The sequence below is a fragment of the Sminthopsis crassicaudata genome, chromosome 3 (assembly GCF_048593235.1).
Source record: "Sminthopsis crassicaudata isolate SCR6 chromosome 3, ASM4859323v1, whole genome shotgun sequence".
NCBI classification, from domain to species: Eukaryota; Metazoa; Chordata; class Mammalia; order Dasyuromorphia; family Dasyuridae; genus Sminthopsis; species Sminthopsis crassicaudata.
In genome coordinates, this window is record NC_133619.1 from 587,923,288 (window position 1) to 587,943,948 (window position 20,661).

A 20,661-nucleotide genomic window follows, 5' to 3' on the forward strand; every position below is an offset into this window, starting at 1 on the left:
TATTTTTGTATGTCTGGGTGTTTTCAAAAAGTTTTCTGATCATTTGGGGATTGAGGCCTGTTAGTGATATAACTGTGTCATAAATTTCTAGGTACTATTTCAAATTGCTTTCCAGAACTTTTAGACCATGAATCAGCTCTACTTGCTTGAAAGTGGCTGTTTTCTCATATCCCTCTTCTCCACTCCTCCCCCAGTCTTTGCCAATCTTATGACTGTGAGGTAGGATTTTCTAATTATTAAGGACTTAGAGCATTTTCTCACATTTTTTCTCCCAGAATGACATAGTCATATTTTTTCACCATTGATCAATTAGGGAATGGCTCTTATTCTTATATATTTGAATCTTTCTCTTATAGATCTTAAAAGTGAGACTTTAATCAGAGAAATGAGCTGCAAATATTTTTTTTTCTGATTTAACTATTTCTAATTTTATCAGAGTTAATTTTGTTCAAAAAGTTTTTAATTTTATGTAATCAGAAGAGTCCTTTTTACTTCATATGTAATTTCTTCTTCATTCCTCCAATTTGTTTATAATGTTACCCTTTCATCTCTTAAGTCATATATTTATTTGGTATATGGTGAGATATTAGCCTATATTAGTTTTGGTCAGACTGCTTTTCTATTCTCCTAACACTTTTTATTGTATATTGAGTTTTTGACCTAATGGTTGGGATCTTTGGGTTTATCAAACATTTTGACAACTTCGTTTCTACATATTTTTTTACCTATTTTGTTCTACTTATCAATCTTTTTATTTTAGACTTAGTACCAAATTGTTTTGATGAATATAGCTTTGTAGTAGAATTAGACTTCCTTGCCAATTCTTTTCATTAATTCCCTTGATATTCTTGACATTTTGTGTGTAAATTTTTTTTAGCTCAATAAAGTTGATTGCTATTGTATTGAATAAATAAGTAAATTAATTTAGACGATATTGTCACTTTTATTATACTGACTTGGTCTTCCCATGAGCAATTAACATTTTTCTAATTGTTTAGATGTATTTATTTATTAAGATAATAATAGGATTTTAAAAAAATACATACAAAGATAGTTTTCAACATTCACCTTTGCAAACTCTTGTGTTCCTCACCTCATCCCTCTCCTAAATAGCAAGTAATCCTGTATGAATTAAATGCATGCAATTCCTCTAAACATATTTCCATATTTATTCTGTGAAAGAACAATCAGATCAAAAGGGGAAAAATGAGAAAGAAAGAAAAAACCCCAAACAAACAATAACCAAAAAATTGGTGAAAAAACTATGTTGTGATACACATTCAGTCTCCCTAGTCATCTCTGATTGCGGATGGGTCTTTCCATCATAAATCTATTTGAAGTACCTTAAATCATCTCATTCTTGAAAAGAGCCAAGGCCATCACATTGGTCATAGATGTATTTATTTTTATAAAGAGTGTTCATATAGTTCTTATGTATATCTTGATTATTTGAGTGAAATAATTGGCTATTTTAAATGAAATGTACCTTTTTAGCTCTTACTGTTAGCTTTTTTGGAGGGAGATATACATATACATACATACATACATATATATATGCACATGCACACACATATATATATATATATATATATATACATATATACACACATACATACATAGATATATATATAGCTTAAGTGATTTTATTTTATATCACTCAACTTTCCTGAAGTTGTTATGTTTCATTTTATTTTTTAGTTTATTCTCCTTAGTTCATCATGCAAAAAAATTATAATTTAGATTCATTGGGAGTGGGCCTGTGTTTAAACAAAAAATTTTTTTCTTCTCTTATTGCTATAACTACCATTTCTGATACCATGGTAATGGTGATAGTGGACATCTATTGTACCTTGTAAACCACATTTGTTTTATATATTAATTTCATTTTGTTAATCTTTGATTTTCAAGATTCTTCTGAAGGATTTCAGTTCATTTATTGTCTAGGATTATTATTTTTTTTTTTTTTTAGTTGTATGCCTGCTATGTTGATCTATTTTTTCTCTTTTATTGATGGAAACATTTGCAGATATAAAATATCACCTAATTACTGCTTTAGTTGCTTCCTGAAAATTTTGGTATGTTAGTTGATTGTTGTCATTATCTTCATTGAAGTTAATGTTTCAATGATTTGTTGTCTGATCCATATATTTTTATTTATTTATTTGCTGTGGCGATTGGGGTTAAGGGACTTGCCCAGGGTCACACAGCTAGGAAGTGTTAAGTGTTTGAGAACAGATTTGAATTCAGGTACTCTTGACTTCAGGGCTGTGCTACCTCAATTACACCACCTAACTTCCCCTATCCACATATTTTTTAGAAATGTTTATCTTGTTTCCAATTTTTAATCTGTTTCAGAGACTCTTATTGAGAATAATTTTTATTGAATTATAATTTGTCAGAGATGCATTTAATGTTTCTGCTTTTCTACATTTGCTTGTGAGATTTTTATGTACCAATACACGATCAGTTTTTGTGAAGGTTCTATGCACATCTGAGAAATATGTATACTCCATTTTGTTCCTGTTTAATAATATCCAAAGATCTATCTTATTTAACTTTTTAAAAAATTCTATTTAGTCCTTCATTTCTTTTTTTCTTTAGGTTATTTAAGTCTAAGAATGGTAAATTGCAATTTCTCATTATTATGGTTTTGCACTGTATTTCTCAGTATAACTCATTTTCCTTTCCCTTTAAGAATTTAGATGCTGTGTTGTTGGTACATATATATATTTAGAATTGATATTTGTTCCAGACTGTTGTAAGTCAAATAGGAATGTATCCTCATAGGCCACATGTTGATTTAACATTATGTTGTATTGAGTGTTTATTTTGTTAAATATTTCACATTTATATTTTAATATGGCTTTGGTGACACTACTGTGAATTTGACACCTAGTCCATGATAACTTTATTTTTTTTTTAAATAGTACTTTTTTATTTTCAAAATATGCAAAGATAGTTTTCAGCATTCGTTCTTTTTTTTTTTTTTTTTGCCTATTTTAGTTCCTTTATTTTTTTATTATTTTAGCTTTTTATTTACAAGATATATACATGGATAATTTTTCAGCATTGACAATTACAAAACCTTTTGTTCCGAGTTTTTCCCCTTCTGTCTCCCACCCGCTCTCCCAGATGGCAGGTTGAACAATACATGTTAAATATGTTAAAGTATAAGTTAAATATAATATAGGTATACATGTCCATACAGTTATTTTGCTGTACAAAAAGAATCAGACTTTGAAATAGTGTGCAACTAACCTGTGAAGGAAATAAAAAATGAAGGCAGACAAAAATAGAGGGATTGGGAATTCTATGTAGTGGTTCACACTCATTTCCCAGAGTTCTTTCGCTGGGTGTAACTGGTCCAATTCTATTGGAACTAATTTGGTTCATCTCATTGTTGAAGAGGGCCATGTCCATCAGAATTGATCATCCTATAATCTTCTTTTTACTGTGAACAGTGTTCTCCTAGTTCTACTCAGCTCACTTAGCTTCATTTCATGAAGTTTCTCCAAGCTTTTCTGAAATCATTCTGCTGATTGTTTCTTATAGAATAATAATATTCATATACCATAACTAATTCAGCCATTCCCCTCCCCAACTGATGAGCATCCACCTAGTTTCCAGTTCTTTGCCTCTACTAAAACATATTTGCACATGTAGGTCCTTTTCCCTTTTTTATGTTCTTTTTGAGATACAGGCCCAATAGAGACACTGCTGGATCAAAGGGGTATGCACAGTTTGATAGTTTTAGTTCCAAATTGCTCTCCAACATGATTGAATCAGTTTACAACTCCACCAACAATGTAATAGTGTCCCAGTTTTCCCATATTCCCTTCGACATTTATCATTATTTTGTTCCTGTCAATTCGAGAAGTATAAGAGTTGTCTTAATTTTCATTTTTCCCTGATCAAGTAATTTAGAAATAGTTTTAATTTATTCATCTGAAAATTATCTGTTCATATCCTTTGTTATCCATGATACCTTTCAACAATTACTTAAATTATTTTAATCTCTTACTATGTTTTTGCTAATTTTTTGACATCATAGTCACTGCTTCTTCCTTTTCTTTAACTTCAACTGAAGCATTATAGATTTAGATTTTGCTCCAGCACCTTATTTTAACTTTGCATCATTTTGTTTCAAATATGTTTCTTATAAACATATTATTAGATTTACTGCTTTCTTACCTGTTTTTCTGTCCTTTTCCATTTAAGGGTTTATTTACTTCACATTTATAGTTACAGTTAGTTGTTAATGGTATATTTCTCTCCATAGTACTTTTTTATGCTTTTAATTTTTATACTATTAGGGGCACCTAGGTGGTGCAGTGGATAGAGCACCAGCCTTGAATTCAAATCTGGTCTCAGACACTTAACACTTCCTAATTGTGTGACCTTGGGCAAGTCACTTAACCCCGGGGGGGATTTTATATTATTAAATATTATTTAATTAATATTTAATTTAAATTTTATTTCAAAATTTGTTTAATTTAATTAAAAATTAAATATTTATTTTCTATCCCCTCTTTAAGAGTTTTTTCAGTTTAAAATTTATCCTTCCTTTAACCTGTCCTTCCTCTTACTTCCCCTTTCCCTTTTAAGTGAATTATTTTTGTATCCAAGTCTTGTGTGTATGTATGTGCACATGTACACTCATTCTTTCACCAGTTCAGATGAGAATAAGATTATAGAGTATTCCTCCTTCCAAGCCTTGTTTTACTACTTCTTACTTCTAACATCATTAAAATACAATTACCCTCCCCCCCTTCTTTTTTGTTATTTTATGTTTCTAATATTACCTTCTTCTAGTTTATAATTCTTCATTGGTAATTGCTACAGCAGCACTGCCCATCACATATCATGGCTCTTTAGGTAGCCCTTAGAATTCCAGAATTCATAGCTGTGTAACATTATTAGAATAATACCAGTATTGTTGTTCTCATTCATTTCATCCCTCTGTTGTTATTATTTGGTGAAGATATTGGAGTGGTTTGTAATTTCCTTCTGCAATTCATTTTGCAGATGAGGAAACTGAAGCAAATGAGGTTAAGTGACTTACCCAGGGTCACAAAGCTAGTGTCTGAGGCTAGATTTGAACTCAGGAAGATGAGTCTTCCTGACTCCAAGTGTGCTGTTCTGCCATGATCAGGACACATCTGGATTGTGTTGTTGACTCTTGGGTACTATATTTTTTGAAAAGATAATGTTAATTTAGAGGAGTTCTAGGTAAGGGTCACCAGGATAATAATGGTCAAAGGTCTTATTCATTTTTTTATTTGTACTGTTTTCTCAATTTTTTTTAGTAGTCTTTTATTTTTCCAAATACATGTAGTGATACATGTTTTCAGCATTCATTTTTGTAAGATTTTGCATTATACTTTTTTCTCTCTCTTCTTTCTCTCTTCTCTCTAAGACAGCAAGCAATCTGATAAAAGTTAAACTTATACAATCCTTTCCAAACCTATTTTCCATATTTGTCATGTTGTGCAAGATAAAACCATGAGGGAAAAAAAGGCCAAAGGAAAAAAAAAAGGTGGAAATAGTTTGCTTTCATCAGCATTTAGTTTCCATAATTGTTTCTCTGGATGCAGATGGCATTTTACACTGTCATACCCAGATAAAATCAAAATGGGTAAAGTTTTAGACATAAAGTGTAGTATTATAGTTAATTAGGGGAACATAGAAAATTTTACCTGTCATATTTACAGGCAAGGGAAAAGAGTGTATGACCAAAGAACAGACAATAGTATTGTGTATTGTTTCACAATAATTTTCCCTTGTTGGAAGATAAGACAATACTTGGTTCAATCATCACATTTTTTACTCTAATTATATATTTTTGTATTTTTAAATTTTATTTTATGTTATGTGTGTAATTGACTTGGTAATTTTGATAGCAATTGGAATTTTTGTTTTGTTTTATTATTTGGTAACAATGTCTACTATGCATTAGTGTCCTTAATCCTGGGTTGTAGATTATTATAATTTTATTTCTTCTTTATTTATATTTGATACAGAGTTTGTATATTATTACAGTCTTAATCCGACATTTCTTTTTTGTATAATTAAAATTCCGTATAGTGGCCATTGTGACTGAAAATGGCCAAACAGAAAAATTTAGATTTAAAATCACATTAATTAGATAAAGTTGACCTTGGAGTATTGCAGCCACTATTTTGTTACTGTTAAAGTGCTTCTAGACTATTAAATATACTATACTATACTACAGTCTCAATCTTCTTGGCATTGTATTGGATATCATTTTCCATGAAAATTTTAAGGTGTATTAAGGAATCAGTTTGTTTTAATTACATAAAGTCTGGAGCATTTATTATGATTTCCTTTAAAAGAAATCTTTTTCACAATGCTGGAAAATGACCTATGCATAAAATTTTTGTAAAAATTAATTAAATTAACTAATTAATTAAAAAGAAATCTTTTAAACAATTATGTTCTTTTTTTTTTTTCCCAGTTATTTTCCTTCCTTCCTTAAAGGTTAAAATCTCATTTTATCTTTTTTTGTGGTAACAAATTGGGAATTTGTTGTAATTCAGTTGTTTCAGTCCTATATAATCCCATTTGGAGTTTTCTTGGGAAAGATACTAGGTTTGTCATTTCCTTCTCCAGCTTATTTTAAAGATGAGGAAACTGAGGCAAACAATGTTACCTGATTGCCTAGGGTCACAGAGCTTTGATATGTGTGTGAGGTCAGACATAAACTCAAGATGATGAATTTATTTGACTCTGGGCTCTGGGGTACTCAATCCACTGGGCCACCTAGCTATACTGGAAAGTAAGTGATATTACCCTCATTTACGATAAGGAAATTGAGGTCTACATGGATAGTAAATGTCTGAGATCCATTGGAACTCCAGATCCAGCACATCATCCCCTGCATTTCATAGCTGCTTCAAAATTTATTATAGGCTTATTTAAACTCTACATTACTAAATTTAAATGTGTATTTTAATCAAAAAAGGTCATGTGTTTCCAAAAGTATTTGTATTGTTTTAGAAATAAAAATGAAAGGAGACAGATTGTATTAGACAAACTGTATGAAATACTTTGCTCCAAAGTAACATTAATATAATGAGTCCTCAGCCCTTTTGCCAAGAAAAAGTTATAGGCAGTGAGCCGATAAGTTTGTAAAAGCCGCTAGGGGGCTCTATAGAAAAAGATGGAGCTGCCTTTTATATAAGAACTCTATGGTCTCACCCTCCCCCCCCCCTCCTCGAATTGTAGTTCTTTTAAATCTGATACTCTATGGCTCTCTTGCTCTCTAGAGGGTTTTCTTCCTGTTGAAAGCTTTTCCTGTTGCAGGTATTTTGCAGACTGGCTAGCTCTTTGTTGTTCCTGTCCCTATTAATTACATAGGTTACTTTTAAGGTAGGCACAAATGCTTGAACTTTTTTTGCAGAAGGCATCCAATAAATATTAGTGGATTAATTATATAACCGTTTGTGTTGTGAAATTTTAAATTGAGAAGGACATGTTGATTGGCTGCTAATGACCTCTTTCCATAACACCACATGCCTAGTCAAGGAACAGCAATCCAGAGATGCCTTTTTTTAATTTATAAGAATTGTAAAGCACCCTTTTTTGGTGGCACTTTTCCACTTTATAAATTAAAATTAGTATAAAAGCTTAATTTAAAAACCTGAATTTGTTATTGTAAATGTAGCCGACAGTTGCCTTATTTCCTAAAAGACTAAATTTAGGCAACCAACTTAATCTGGAGAAAGGACTTTTTTCTTGGATTTCCTAATCAGGATTCTGTTTACTGACTGCACTTGAAAAAAAAAATGTTTTTATTGATGTCTTTTTTTTTTTTTTTTTTTAAATATCACCAAGTTTCCCTGAAGCTTTTCTTCCCCTACACCCTTCCAGAAAGACATTCCACATAACAAATAGTATTTTTTTAAAGACAAAAGGGGGAAGGGAAGCAGCAAACTGATCAGAAAACTAAAAAAAGCATAAACATATTGGAAGTGTATTCCGATACCTTCTTTTGAGATGTACTTGTTTTTTACAACTTTACATTGTTAATTTCAACAATTTTCATTGTTAATTACACAAATTTACATTGTTGTAATCATTGGGTATAAACCTTGATTTAATTACATCTGCATAAGTAGATGTAGAACTTGACATTGTACTTTTGTCATCTTATTTCTTAGAACATAGTAGTATTACATTCATCTACCAGTGTATTTAGCCATTTTTTCGTTGAAAAGCATATAATTTGTTTCTAATTCTTTATTTCAAAAAGTGCTATTCATAAATAGTTTTTGTTATTAGTGTCTTTGTAGTATAAGCCCTATATAAGCTTATTGGGCTAAAATAAGCCCTTGGTCTAAAAGTAATACAATCTCTGGGTCAAAGAATTTGGGCTTTAGGGTTACTTTATTTGCTTAACTTTAAATTGTTTTCCACAGTCGCACCAATTTACTACTCCACCAACAATGCACTGATGTGTCTTTTCTTACATTCTCTCCAGTCTGGTTCATTTTCTGAGTCTGTATAGAAGAATTTTAAGTGAGATCTTATCTGTAATTCTTCCTACTACTCTACCATCTTGTCTCTTACCTCTTGGTATTTGTTTTTGTTTAAAATGGCAGTAAAGACTAGGTGCATAGAGAGCTGGACTTGGAATCTGGAAAATGTGAATTTAAATACTGTCTTATCACTTAAGCTGTGTAATCCTGGGCAAATTGCTTAACTTTTATGAACTTCTGTTTCTTCATCTCTAAAATAGGAGTAAAACTGGTATCTTACATGGTTGATAATTTAAAAAAATTAAAATATTTATTTTACATATTAAATATAGCATATTTTAAGTTAACAATGTTCTATAAATGTAAAAGATAAGCGCTTTGCAGATCTGGTTTATATTGATATTACCTATTATTTTATATGATTCATTAGAAGAAATTTTACTTTACAAATTTTTATCTAATTCATCTAAATTTTAATTAAAAGTTCTTATTTAATATTCATATAGAAAAAAGCGTATTTAAACTAAGTTTTTATTTTTTAGCTTTGTATTAAAATGTTTAATGTCAAATTTACAAATAATTACCATTACCTCCAAGGAATTTAAGTAGAATTATATTTTAACAGAATTGGTATTGTGTTTCATTTTTCTCATTTTGAAAATAATGAATGGCTATGTAGCATGTTCTTTGTAGTTCAGAGAAATTTTCTATTTTAGGATTCTTTTTTATTATTAATATTATTCATTTTGAAGAAAGGTTTTTTATTCTGAAATATTTTTTTCTCCTTTTCTACTAAGAACTGCTAATGAAATATAAATATAGGATTTTGAGAAGCAACCTATTGATCTATTTTATTAGGGTAAATGATTATAGTAATGCTTTTTTATTCAAAGAACTTAATCTAGCACTATAGTAGTGATGTCTAGTGACAGTGATCCTAGGGATAATTTAGCAATGATCTTTCCCCCTGAGACAATTAGGGTTAAGTGACTTGCCCAGGGTCACAAAACTAGGAAGTATTAGGAGTCTGAGGTCACATTTGAACTCAGGTCCTCCTGAATTCACAGCTGGTGCTCTATCTAGCTGTCCCTCTAGCAATAATCTTTTTTTTTTTTAATTTAATTTTTATTTTATTTTATAATTATAACTTTTTTTTTTTTTGACAGTACATATGTATGGGTAATTTTTTACAACATTATCCCTTGCACTTACTTCTATTCAGATTTTTTCCCTTCCTCCCCCAACCCCCTCCCCCAGATGGCAAGCAGTCTTATATATGTTAAATATATTACAGTATAATTTAGATACAATATATGTGTGTAGAACCGAATTTCTTGTTGCACAGGAAGAATTGGATTCAGAAGGTAAAAATAACAGTTTACACTCATTTCCCAGTGTTCCTTTTCTGGATGTAGCTGATTCTGTCCATCATTAATCAATTGGAATTGGATTAGCTCTTCTCTATGTTGAAGATATACACTTCCATCAAAATACATCCTCGTACAGTATCATTGTTGAAGTGTATAATGATCTTCTGGTTCTGCTCGTTTCACTTAGCATCAGTTGATGTAAGTCTCTCCAAGCATCTCTGTATTTCTCCTGTTGGTCATTTCTTACAGAACAATAATATTCCATAACATTCATATACCATAATTTACCCAACCATTCTCCAATTGATGGACATCCATTCATCTTCCAGCTTCTAGCCACTATGAAAAGGGCTGCCACAAACATTTTGGCACATACAGGTCCCTTTCCCTTCTTTAGTATTTCCTTGGGATATAAGCCCAGTAGTAGTATAGCTGGGTCAAAGGGTATGCACATTTTGATAACTTTTTGGGCATAATTCCAGATTGCTCTCCAGAATGGTTGGATTCTTTCACAACTCCACCAACAATGCATCAGTGTCCCAGTTTTCCCACAGCCCCTCCAACATTCATCGTTATTTGTTCCTGTCATCTTAGCCAATCTGACAGGTGTGTAATGATATCTCAGAGTTGTCTTAATTTGCATTTCTCTGATCAATAGTGATTTGGAACACTCTTTCATATGAGCGGAAATAGTTTTAATTTCATCATCTGAAAATTGTGTGTTCATATCCTTTGACCATTTATCAATTGGAGAATGGCTTGATTTCTTATAAATTAAAGTCAATTCTCTGTATATTTTGGAGATGAGGCCTTTATCAGAACCTTTAACTCTAGCAATAATCTTAAAGGCATCTGGATTTGGGAATTCTCTAGTTGGAAATGATGTATTTCTTCCCTCAGGTTATCCTGCCTTACTCTATATGATCAAATCTTGCTAGCTATCATTTAACAGTCTGTTGGTCTGTGATCACTAGGTTTTTGAGACTAATGAGCAATAATAATGAAATGCTTAAGGTTACAGATCAAAATTGCCCCATTTGACCTAATGATGTTTCAAACCTAAAAACACACCTCCAGAAGGTTCTCCCCATTAACTTTGCCCAGAGAACTATGGGCACTGCATCAGAACCAAACCACTCCTCAAAGTCACCTCCAAGCCATAAAATTAGTATTATATCAGTGATAAGAAATATCTGGTCCCTATAAATTTACCTTCTTGCTCCTGGTTCTTTGCTTAACTACTTTTGGAATTTAGCACACTTTAATTGGAGTTATAATTATAATAAATATTTGCTCTTTGATTTGGAGATAGGTCCAAATCTACAAATTCTTGAGACACCTTGCAATACCAGTGTGGAACCCCAATTTTTTTTGTGGTCCACCTTAAGTCCCAACACAAATATTTCATTTCCTCAAATCCTGAAACAAATGAAATAAATGAATAAAAGAGCAAAGTGAATTTTTTAAAAAGATAGAAAATGAAGTTAAGAAAATGTATAGCAATTACAACTATACATTTTCTTAACTTCATTTTCTGTCTTCAAAAAATCTTTTGGATTCTGAAAAAATTCAAAAGTATAGTAGGAATTAAGTATAGTCTAACATTTCATAAGCTATAACAATATAAGCTCCAAATGGATTCATAACCTCTCAAAAAAATGTCACATCATAAACAAGTTAGAGAATCAAGGAAGGAAATAATGTTCTTTTAACTGTGGTTACGGGAAGAATTCATAATGAGCTAAGGGATAGAAGTTGATAGAAAATAATAATTTTCATTATATAAAATTGAAAGTTTTTTATACAAAAAAAAAAACCAAGGAAGTTAAAATTAGAAAGGAAACAGTCAGCTGGGAAAAAATTTTGTAATAAATTTCTCTTTTGAAGGTTTGATAGCCAAAATTATGTAACGAATTTATTTAGCTAAATTTAAGAATGACAGCCATTCTCTTAATACATTGTGTAATACAGAAGTATTCTCAGGGTTTGAACAAGCAGGTCTCAAAGGAAAAATCCAAGTCCTATGAAAAAAATGCTTCAAGTTACTCTTAACCAAAGGAATGTAAATTAAAACATCCGAGTTTCCACCTCACAACTATCAGAACCAGAAAGAGAATAGAAGTAAAAAATGATCATTATTTGGGGAGTTGAAAGAATGTAGACACATTGGAGCATGTTTGTAGAGCTATGAATTGGTTCAGACATTTTCATTTATTTATTTATTTTTATTATAGCTTTTTATTTACAAGATATATGCATGGGTAATTTTACAACACCGACAATTGCCAAGCCTTTTGTTCCAGTTTTTCACCTCCTTTCCCCACCTCCCTCCCTCAGATGGCAGGTTGACCAAATACATGTTACATATATTAAAGTATAAATTAAATACAATATATGTATACATGTCCAAACAGTTACTTGGTGTACAAAAAGACTTGGACTTTGAAATAGTGTACCATTATCCTGTGAAGGAAATAAAAAATGCAGTTGGACAAAAATGGGGGTATTGGGAATTCTATGTAGTGGTTCATAGTCGTCTCTCAGACTTCTTTTGCTGGGCATAACTGGTTCAGTTCATTACTGCTCTATTGGAACTGATTTGATTCATCTCATTGTTGAAGATGACCACGTCCATAAAATTGATCATCATATAGTATTATTGTTGAAGTATATAATGATTTCCTGGTCCTGTCTGAGATCAAATTTGAACTTGGGTCCTCCTGAATTCAAGGCTGGTGCTCTATCCACTGCGCCACTTGGCTGCCACATAAATATAAGTTAAATATCAAAAAGTCTAATGTGATAATACAATATAAAGGATGGTCTCAAGGTTTACAAAGAAAGGAGGAAAAGATGGCTTTGAGGCTATGTTAATACTAATTTCTGCTTAGCACAGCAGACAGTTGCAGAATAACACTATTTTGAGTCATTTTAAAAAATGTTATAGAAGAGTTTAATTTCTTCTGGTGCAGATTTCAGATTTTATTGTAGTTTATATTTTTAAAAATTTCTTTTTGAGCTCTCCCAATTGGAAAAGATGTATGAAAAATGAGAAAATTTTCTTCAACTGTATCCTTTTAGGAATGTGTAATCTTAAGAGTAAAGTTGTTTATTTTTTTTCCTAATTTTATTTGCTGACAATTTTTTTAACCAATGAATCTATAATTAAATGGCTTTCCAGAGATCTTAGCGACTGAAAAAAAATTTTTCAAGAGTTTGTTCCTGTCTCTTTTTTTAAAATGTATTTTATTTTTGATAGTTGATAAGGCTTTGCTTGTTTCCAATGACCGTATTAGCTTAAGTTTGTATAGAGACTCAACATCTAATTAGTTGCAAGGGATCTGTTTTGTTGACCTGATAGATCTTTGGAATTATATTTATTGATATAAGTAATATACTTTGTATGTCTTCATTGACTTTCACAATTGCTGTCTTTCTTGGCTGGTGGGTACATTATATGCTATTAAAAATTGAATGGATAGACTAATAAATATTTAGTAATTTACATATCAAAAATAATTATGTTTCGTGTTTTTTTTTCCTGTTAAAGTGCAAATATAATTGCAGTTTGCATAGTTTTAATAGAGAAAATAATTCACAAATTAATCCCAAAACTATTTAGCCATTTAATTTCAACTAAAATTCAGGCCTTATATGGAATAAAAGTAAGGAAAAACTGTCTATCTTATAGTTTTTGATGGAAAATAAACATCTCATTAAAGTTTTAAAATATATCAGAAAGGCTTAACTTTCAAAAAAATTTGTATTTTCCCCCAAAAAGTTAGTATAGTAACTTATACTTATTTTAAAAGTCTTTAAATGTGCTTTAAAGATATTCACATGTCATTTGGCTCTCATAAATGTGGATACTTCCATTTTACAAATTAGGAGACTTATCAGAAAGATTAAATTTTAAGACTAGTATATAGCCTGAGCTAAAGTCTATACCTGGATATTTTGACTACAAATCAAATACTTTTCACTATATCATGCTTTTTCTTAACATGATATTTGTTTAAAAAAAAGATATTTATAGACATAAACTTTATATAATTTATTGTGTTCTTTTCTATTTCTTTGTCCTTAAATATTTAATAAGAGCTATTTTTTGTAACTTCCTTTTTTTTTTTCCCCAGACCCATTTTGCCCATGTAGTAAAATATGTAATGATTTTATTTAGTTAAGCATATGGAATGTTTTTTTTCCCCTTTTTAAAGTTGTTTATTTTTTCTATTCTGAACAAACATCAATAAAAAGGCATCTCTACATATGAAGTAGAGTAAATAAAAGGATTTTACATAAATCTCTGAATATTATTTATAGCTTGGCTTTTCATTTTAAGTATATGACATTCATTTTATAACATTTTTATAAAGAAAATATTTTTAGATTTTTTTGTGTGTGTGTAATGGTTTCAACTATGTATCAGAGTCTTATATGTTTTATTGTTAGCCCTGGATTTTAACATAATTGTGGTTATATGAAGAGTGATTTCTGGATACTTTTAAATCTTAGCAACTCAAACTTTGTATCATCTATTATGATCTTTTACAACATTTTTTCAAAGAAAATGTTTTACATATTGACAAGTTACCTGCCTCCTAGACTGTGTTGAAATTTTTCATATATCTTTTGATTAAAATGATCTTTGTGTAATAGCTGATTTGGTAGCCAGCATGATTAGGAAATGAATTGTTTTGTTTAACAAAATATTCTAGTTATGTATAGTTTCTCAAATAGACATCATGAAGTATCCTGTTTCAGAGAATTAGAATATAATAAAATAAATTAAACACTGAAATTACCATTATAATTCAGTAATGTTTTCATTGGTACTGAACATTGAGGTTATAGGGATCGTTGTATAAGCTTCTTTTATAATTTATTGTAGAACTTCAAAATTCCTGTTAATGGAGAATCTCAGCTTATTATTATTAATTATTATATAATAGAATTTAGAATTGTATCCTACTGTTCTATTCCAAAGAAAACATGCTGCTTTCTTGATTGTACTACAATCAGTATAACTATAATGTTACACATACATTGCTAAAAATCACCATTCTTTGCAAAATTGAGCATTATGGGATTATAGAGGGTAATGGAGTTGGAGCACAACTCTCAAAAACATTGTAAAGTCATACATAAAAAGAGAAAGCTAAAAAAATGGTAAACCTTTTTAGATGGTGATCGAGAAATTAATAAATACTATAATAAAATAGTGGAAGTGTTTGCCTTGGACTGTTTGTCTTAGGGAGTCTGGGCTCTCAACAGCTTCTGTGGGTACTGGGCCTCATTTTCCTGAAACTCCAGGAAAGGTAGAAGAGTTAGGAGGAAAAAGGGGGGAGGAGTAGTGTGTTTATAGAGACCCGCCCTCCTCTATCCTCAGCTGTGGCATTTTACCCTGAAAAAATTTTACTCTGGTTTGCTTATGAAAAGGTTGCAACTTGAGATATGAAGTAATTGTTTTCTATGTTCTTGAAGAAAAAATTGAGCTCTACATAAAAAAAGTGGAATTTGTATTAGGCTCAGATTGATCCCCTTAGTGTATCAATTACATTGAGTAGATTCTCGGGGTTTTTGTTACTTTGGATTTTTTTTGTAATTTTTTAAAATAATAATTTTTTATTTTTCCAGTTATATGCAAAGATGGTTTTCAACAATCACCTTTGAAAACCTTATGTTCAAAATTTTTTCTTCCTCCTTCCTTCTTTTCCCTAGTCAGGAAGCAGTCCAATGTAGATTAAAACATGTGCAATTCTCCTTAAACACATTTCCAAATTCATCAGTGAGACCAAAAGGGGGAAAAAATCCAGACAATAACAAAAAAGGTGAGAATGCTATGTTTTATCCACATTCAGTTTGTCTTGACTGTCACCAATATACTTTCTAAATTGCTCTACATCTACCTTACGCTTTTCCTCTAAAATGGAATATTCTTCCTTCCCCTAACCTGTTTGGTTATCATGCCCATATTTTGAAGCTTATTCACTCAGTTTCTTTCATTTAAGCCAAAAAACTAATGTATTAAGCATGGTGTTTTGGATACAAAGACAAAAATCAAATGAAAAATGCTTTGTCCTTGAGCTTAAACTCTGTTAGAAGAAACTACATGTAAGCAGATAAATATACATGATAATTTAAGGAGGAAAACAACTCTTTATTCCTAGGAGAATGGATTCCTGTAGGAGATAGAACATGACTTGAGCCTTGAAGATAGTAAAGACTTTTAAGAGGTAGAACCCATTTCAGGAAGTTGGGACAGTTAAAAAGAAAATCATCAGCCTCATCTTGCAAATGTGTCAGAAATCACAGTCGTGTTCCTGAGGTTAAATTTTCCCTTGCTTGAAACCTTCGCTGACCTTCACAGCTCTCATTTATCTCAATTGTTGATTCCTATAGCTCTTCAGTTTGTACCATTCATTTGGCATCTATCTTTTATGATACTGCTTTTTATGATACTGTCTATAATATTTTGGTGTTTAGCTTGTGGTCATCCCATTGACAATCTTGACTTTGGAATAGTCAAAAACAAGGAAAGAAATGAAAAGACCTTCAAATAGTCCAAAGAAATGTCATAGGTGGCCATCTGTGATTACAGGAGAGCCCTTGGTCGGTCACTGAGAGACTATTAAATTTTGTTTCAAACTTTTCTTCAAAATTGATTTTGTCTAGTTTGTAATCCCCAAATCACTTATGACAAATTAGGAGGTAGCCAGCTGGAGAGCAGTGGAGTAGTAAGGAAGTACATCAGCAGGATTCAGAAAAATGGGGATTTTAGTTTCAGTTCTCCTAATATGTATCACATTAGGTACATCACCTAACATCTAGGCCTTAGGCAACTCTTTGTCAAATAAATAAACTTTTTTTTTTTATTTAGAATTTTTTTCCCACAGTATATATGCATGAGCAATTTTTTAAAATAACATTATCCCTTGTATTCATTTTTTCCAAATTATCCCCCCCCCTCCACTCCCTCCCCCCATGACAGGCAATCCCATACATTTTACATGTGTTACAATATAACCTAGATACAATATATGTGTGTAAATACCATTTTCTTGTTGCACATTAAGTATTAATAAACTTTTAAAATAATCTTTTCAGCTTCAAAAATTCTATGGCTTTATTAAAGTCAAGAATGTTGGAAAGACAGTGAAGGATGGATCGAAAAAGTATAGAACAGATGTAAAAACTCAGAAGCATAGCATTTCAATGCAGAGAACTTTCTGCAGACATACCCAAGGAATGCATTCCTGAAGTCATTTATAGATTTAATTTCCACACTTGTTTATTGTTAGTATTTACTAACCCATCTTCTGGGTCCAAAGTTTACAGTTCTGAAAGTATTCTATTGAGAAAAAAAATTCCTTCTTAAGTACTTAGAGAAGTATTTGATAGTTATTTGGTAGTTATTTCACCAAACATTGATTTTTGTGGGTAGTATTATAAAGTAGTAACTTCTGTTCCTTTTGATAGTGGAATAAATGGCAAGTTGACATATTCTGGATTGCAAACTCTTTGAGAAGTAGAATGTTTATCCTTTTTGTTACATGCAGTGCCCACATAATATAGAAATAAAGAGACAGCATAGTGTAATGAATATTGGACTTTATATCAGAAGACTGAAATTTTTTTTCCTGATCTTTCATTTACTAGCTATCTTATGTATGACAAGAGATTTAATTTTTCTCAGGTTCCTAATCTGTAAAATGTGGATGAAACTAGTTCTCTCTGCTTCATGAAGTCCCTTTCTTTTAAGATGCAGCTCAAACATCACTTTTTTTCACAAAACCATTGCTGATCCTTGCACTCCTGATAATAATTTCCTGAAGAAAGCAAGCAGTTTGATATGGTTATACAAATATAGTCTTGGAAAACATTTCCATATTAACCATGTTGCAAAGAGAAAACAGACCAAAAACCCCAAACACAATAATAAAAAAAAATTGCCCTTCAATCTTATTCATACTCCATCAGTTCTTTCTTTGAAGGTGGATAGCTTCTTCATGATAAGTTCTTTGGAATTGTTTTGGGCCATTCTGTTGCTGAGAAGGAGCTAAGTCATTCAGAGTGGGTCATCCTTTTTTATTAAAAGCTTTTTATTTTTCAAAACATGTGGACAATTCAACATCAGCCCTTGCAAAAAAAACCTTGTGTTTCAATTTCCCCTTCTTCCCCCATGCCTTCCCCAGAGGGTAAGTAGTCCAATATATGTTAAACAAGGTAGAAATGTACGTTAAATCCAATATATGCATACATATTTATATAGTTATGCTGAACAGGAAAAATCAAATCAAACCAGTAAAAATAAAAAGAAAAGAAAAAAGGAAGCAAAAGAAAATGCAAACAGTCGATAACAACAAAAAGTGAAAATGTTATGTTGTGAACCATATTCTATTCCCACTGTTCTCTCTCTGGGTGTATATAGCTCTCTTCTTCATTGAACAATTAGAACTGGTTTGAATCATCTCATTGTTGAAGAGCCATTGTGGATCATCTTTCAGTATTGCTATTATTGTATATAATGTTCTTGTGATTCTGCTCATTTCACTTTGCATCAGTTCATGTGAGTTTCCAGGTTTTTCTGAAAACATCCCATTCATATTTCTTATAGCAGAATAATATTCCATCACAATCGTATATCACAACTTCCTTAGCCATTTCCCAATTGAGAATGTCCCTTAATTTCCAATTCTTTGCCTCCACAAAAAAAAAAAAGCTATGTAAATATTTTTGTACATAGAGCTCTTTTTTCATTATCTTTTTATCTCATTGGAATATGCATAGTTTTATAGCATAGTTCCAAACTGCTTTCCAAAGCTGAATTTACAACTTTACTAACCCACATTAATTGTCCCTATTTTTCCATATCTATTCCAACATTTGTCATTTTCCTTTTCTGTCATATTAGCCAATCTAATAGGTGTGAGATGAGTTGTTTTAATTTGCATTTTGTAATTAAAAAAAAACAGCATTTTTTTCATATTGTTTCATCTGTTGGGAATGGCTCTCATTTTTATAAATTTAACTTATTTCTCTATATATTTGAAAAAAGGTCATTATCAAAGACTCGCAATAAAATTTTTATCTTGGCTTCATTGATTTTATTTGTGCAAAATCTTTTAATTTGATGTTAATAAAAATTAATCAATTTTACAGTCTGTAATGTTCTCTTTTGTTTGGTAATAAATTCTCCCCTTATTCATAAATCTAATAAGTAAAATATTTCATTCTCCCCAAAGTAGCTTTTATGTCTAAATCATGTACCTATTTTGATTTTATCTTGATATGATAGTGTGAGATGTTCTATACCCAGTTTCTGCTAAACTACTTTCTAGTTTTTCCAGCAACTTTTTCTCAAATGGTGATTTTTGTTGTTGTTGTTTCAAAATATTGAATCTCTGGGTTTGTCAAACATTAGATTACTATGATCCTTTCCTATATATATTGTGTCTGTTGTTTTTTCCCCCTGAGGCAATTGGGATTAAGTGACTTGCCCAGGGTCACACAGGTGTTTTGAGTTCAGATTTGAACTCAGTGTCCTCCTGACTACAGGTGCTCTATCCACTACACCAACTACCTGCCCCTGTAAACTTTTAAAATTTGTATTTCTGGACTGTATTGGAATGCAACTTTTACAAATAAAAAAACCCCGAGGTTTAAAGAAGATAGTGACTTGTTTAGTGTTACAAGCATAATGCATCTTTGGCTCCTGATATAGTATTTGCTTAATAAATAATAGCAGATTGATTGTTTCTTCCTATTGGAACATGAGCTTCATAAGAAATGACTGCTTTTGCCTTTCTTTGTGGCTCCAGAACTTAGCACAATAATTGACACAAGGCAAGTTCTCAATAAATGCTTACCAAATAATTAAATAATTAATAATAATAATATTATTATAATAAATTAGCTGTTGTGTGATATGCTCTCCAGGATTATCAAGTAAAAAGTAAGTATCAAGAAAAATAATGTTAATAAAACACTTTGTAAACCATAAAGCATTATATAAATGTAATAAGCCACTGTTATGGTAATATGTAATTAAATACTTAAGTTAGAAAAGTTGAAGTATAATTTGGTGATGGATCAGAGGTTTTTTTGAAAACACTTTTAGCCAAGACAGATATAAAAATCTTTTTTCTTAAATAACTGAATATTTAGGTTTTTTATGTCCTATCTCAGAAATACTTAAAGATAGGCAGAGACTATAATAATAGCCTACTCTTGATTTAACTGTCTAGCTTTTTTGTAATTGCTTGTATATTTTGGAATTCTATGACAATTCAATTATATTTGAGTTAAAGCCATTTTTCTAAATAATCCAAATTACTCTGGTAAATTAGATAATTTTACTAGCTTTATATGCCTCCTAAAGTGCTTGGTTTATCCTCAGGAGTTATTTTGACTACTAAGCAACTTTGATTAAATACAGCATAAAAGCTTTAGTGCATCGACATAGAACATTCACTGACCAAAACTTGGCCTTGAATTTGAAGTATAAAATTGCACAAGATTAAAGCAGATAAATCTTTAAGCTTTAGAAGTGACATTGAACTAGGGCCTGTGCTTGAACTTTACCTGTACCATTTTATGCTTGTAACACTGAACAAGTCACTTATCTTCTCTTACCTTGATTTTTTTAATTTGTAAAATTACAAGGTTGGACTAAGGAATCTTGTAGCTCTAAATTTGTGATGATTATTCAGTGTAAGGATTAGCAGTTGAAAACATTAAAGAACAGCTATTTTCTTTTTTTTTAAATTAATAATTTTTTATTATATATATAT

General features: G+C 30.9%; 1 protein-coding gene across 6 annotated transcripts in view; it reads left to right on the forward strand.

Moving 5' to 3' along the window:
• Positions 1 to 20,661, forward strand: part of ZMYM4 (zinc finger MYM-type containing 4) — a 119,287-nt gene that overhangs the window by 14,400 nt on the left and 84,226 nt on the right. The window lies entirely within an intron of this gene.